At 34.1% G+C, this 4,050-nt stretch overlaps 1 protein-coding gene across 2 annotated transcripts in view; it reads left to right on the top strand.

Moving 5' to 3' along the window:
* Smp_134910.1 (serine/threonine kinase) overlaps nucleotides 1-4,050 on the top strand; it is a gene marked incomplete at both ends in the record, with an annotated part of 87,501 nt that overhangs the window by 65,423 nt on the left and 18,028 nt on the right. The gene's annotated exons all lie outside the window — the stretch shown is intronic.

Below are 4,050 nucleotides of genomic sequence, written 5' to 3'. Positions count from 1 at the left end.
GGGCTTGCCTTGTGACGCAGTTGGGTGATTTCCTCAATGTGTGTCTTATCCACTTTCAGCGCTTCTTCCTGATTTCTTCCTCCACTGAAATCTGGTTGGTTCTCTCCCACAGTAGGTTTTTGCTGATAGTATCTGGCCATTGGATCCGAAGTATTTTGCGTAGACAACTGTTAATAAAAAACTGTATCTTTTGGATAATGGCTTTCATAATTCTCCAAGTTTCCGCTCCCTACAATAGAACTGTCTTGACATTTGTATTGAAAATTGTGACTTTGATGTTTGTTGACTGATAGTTGTTTTGAGTTCCAGATGTTCTTCAATTGTAGACATGCTGCTGTTGTTTTGCCGATTTGCACCTTACATCATCAGATCCACCGTGGTCATCGTTGATGCTGCCTACCGCCTGGAGCCCCTCTGGGATTACTACCGGTCCCAACCCCAGATAAAGGAGGAGGATTGGACATGGGGTTAGCGACCCCATCCCGTAGAAAACTAACTCGCTAAAGAAACGCTAACCAGAAAAAAATTATTCGCTTTAATTTATACATTTATTAATCTAGGATTTTGTATGACCTATAGAAAAAGAGAAAATATTTTTAAACTTATCGTTAGTTTTAATTTCATGCTTATTCTTAAATACGTAGTACAAATGTATAGCTGTTAGATTTTGATCCAATTGCTGTATGACATCTCTGTGTTATGAAATATGTAATTTGTTATAAAACGGGTCACACATTCATTCCGTAGCATAATACTTCATAAAGATGTAATATATACTAGTACAGTAAAATAATCTAATCTTAGGTTTATATTAGTCTTAATAGTTGCATAGTGTCCTGACATCTTTACTGAGCTTTGATGCAACAAAATCGGATTCTATGTACACTTAGTTTTAAATCAAATTCTTAGTTAAACCAACCAACCATAAGATATAACCATACCTCGCTACTTTGAAATTAGACATACAGACCGTTAGATGCCGGCTCAATAGTTTAGGGGCTAGACGAAGGTCCTGGATGCTATTTCCTATGGCGATGTTGTGGATGCACATGGATTATAAGTTCTATACTATGATGAAACACTTTTCCAGTGCTTACTAGTTTTCACTTTTAGTCTAGCTAAGATCAGTACGTAATTTAAAATTCTAAAATCTCCACACAACTTGTTAACTAAGTAGTAATAGCAATAATAATAATAACAGTGGTATATTCTCAGTTTTAGTCTTATATACTTCAGATAATCGATTAGTACTTTATTTTTCTATAACTTATTATGCAAGAAAATTAATCCAACTCTGTACCTATGAATTCATTCAGCAAAATATACAAATTAAGTAAATGAAGTTAGTAAGAGGGGGTTGCTTGTGGAGATATTTAGTAATTTTTTATATATAGTTGAAATCTTGAGTCGATTGAAGCTAGACCACCATGGAAAACCTGGAAGCACTGCTTGACGGCCGTTTCGTCCTGTTGCGGGACTCCTCAGCAGTACGCATCCACGATCCCGCCTCGCGAGATTCGAACCAAGAACCTACCAGTTTCGCGCGCAAGCCACTTAACCGATAGACCATTGAGCCGGCATCCAACAGTGTTAACGTCCAACTTCAACCAATCCGCGAAGTCGACTCATGATTTCAATTATATATAAAAAAATTATAAATAGTTAATACTATGCAATTTTCTCATATTCAACTTGAACACATTATAATAGGAAAATATTAACATAAAGATTATGAATAGATATTCCCATTTGTGTATATATAAATAAAACCCGATGATGGTCGCTTTGATGAAGTTGTTTATAAATAAATAGAAAGAAAGAAAGAAAAGAGGAAATCGATTTTTTGTGGTATAATGTTTATCAATTTATCGGTTGATTTTTCTAATCCTATATAATCTGATATTTCTTTACCCTTCAACAAATAAATTTAAGCTTTTACTTAATTTGTAATAAAAAAAATTTCACACTTTTTATGATCATTTTGTACCTGCCTATTTTCACTTCCTTCTTTCTGTAAATATTTATATTTTGTTTGTTTATTTATAAAATTTGTAGTTGCAGTTGTCTAGACTAATGCATCTTTTTTTGTCTACTGTTATTCATATCTTCAATATCTTTGTTATCATGATAATTGTTACTGTGTACATGTGACATATATGAATATGGATTTTCTTTAATCCAATATGTGCCAGTATCATTAGTAATATGGTTTAAGTGTTTATGCCTAATTAAATGTTGATATTCATGATTGTAGTGGTAAAATTAGTTGTGCTTCTTTCATTTATAGTTCACTGTATGTTAAATGTATGGGTACTTATTACATTCATAAATAGCCCTAATTAATATATCACAATCTAAATTGACCGCTCCTTTTTCTTTTCCTTGTCCATAAAAAAATTGTTTCATTCAAACTTTTTTTGTGCTAATTTACTTCTCTGTTCATAATTTCTTTTTCTCTTCAAACTTTGGCATGAATTATTTTCTTCTCTCTCTCTCCCACACACACATACAACCTTTGTTCCCTGAACTAATGTATAATCAATAAAAATACTCTGTATCGGCTTTCGTTAATGGTGGATTTATTTTCCACACTATACAATATTCAAATAAACACATAGACACAGCTGTATCTGCCCACATAATCACGTGTTTATACAGACTGATAGACTAGTTGGGCACATAAATAGTAATACAATTATAAGTTTTCTTCATTTTGGCTTAATAAAAACAGAAAATTAAGCATTTTGATGTATTTTTACTGAAAGGATTATAATTTTTTGTTTTCTCTATAGATTGAATCGTTCACGTTAATACTAATTTGAGTGGTTGGCACCTATAAGGGGGTCTATTATCATGTTAATAGTTTAGTAATATGGTTATTTATTTTAATACCACTTCTTGGTTAGAAACAGTGAAATCAAAGATAAGTTGTCCAAAACTCAAAAGCTTCATATAACTTGCTTCTACCAAGACATGATATTCTCAGTAAAAGCATAAATCTAGTTAGGTATTATTGATGATTCACAAAATGTATATTGATGAATAAACTAATGTTAGTCTGATAAATTCTAGCATACCTACTAACAGTTCATTTGTTAGGAGGAATAATAGGAATTGAGGAGTGAGATTGATTATGGATACAGTGATCTTGAGGGCTGTTAGAGGTATGAGAGTGGCTTTCACTTCCCGGTTGCCCACACCGTTTAGGAGTTCTTCCGGAGGTACCTAAAAAAGAAATTGGATCAGAAGTGATCTTAATGACCTGAGAGTGTGACCGCAGTGCCCAATGGACAACTACTTGAGGTCGGTCACTCACGACCTTTTTGAGATTGATTTTTGTGTTAGCTCCGTACTTGTTGAGACCTTACAGCCGAAGAGACAGATATCCGTGGGATAAGTCGGGGAGAGCATTTTTATTGTCGACCTTCCCTGACCCCACCCCTCCTTGTGGGAAGACAGCATCGCTGTTATGCTGGTTGTCTAAAGAAAGCACCTTACTGCCATCACATGTCTGTACAGTCAGCAGTACGACTTCACCTTCAGACCTTGGGTTTTCTGCTTTTAGTCTGTCTGTTATGGTAGGACGTTGAGGAACGATTGTTGCAGCCAGTATAGCTCGATTTGTTTATCATGATATGCAAGTCCGACCATCACGTCAAGGTAACTGCCACGGTCGGGAGTCATCCAAATCATTAAAATTCAATATTCAAATGAGATACCTCCTGATGTTTTAATTTAAATTGACCAGATTTTATCAACACTAATACCTTTAAATTAAACTCACTTTTCGTTGTACTGAATATTTAGAATGGGTATCAAGTAGTGGAGTCCAGAACATGAGTTTCATCCTATTTGAGACCTAGCATTTGAGAACATCATCGTTGCTAAGTAAATAAAGCACGTGCTTTGGATTCCACTAATAATCACGGTACAAATGTACAAACAAAATCTTGATCACTTTACCAACTTTACATGGATAAGTATATTAATAATAGTTGATCGGTTCTACTTCTGAATATGATATATATATATATATATATATATATATAT

This window comes from Schistosoma mansoni, chromosome 3 (assembly GCF_000237925.1).
Source record: "Schistosoma mansoni strain Puerto Rico chromosome 3, complete genome".
In the NCBI taxonomy this organism is placed as follows: Eukaryota; Metazoa; Platyhelminthes; class Trematoda; order Strigeidida; family Schistosomatidae; genus Schistosoma; species Schistosoma mansoni.
This window is presented reverse-complemented; position numbering and strand designations above follow the sequence as displayed.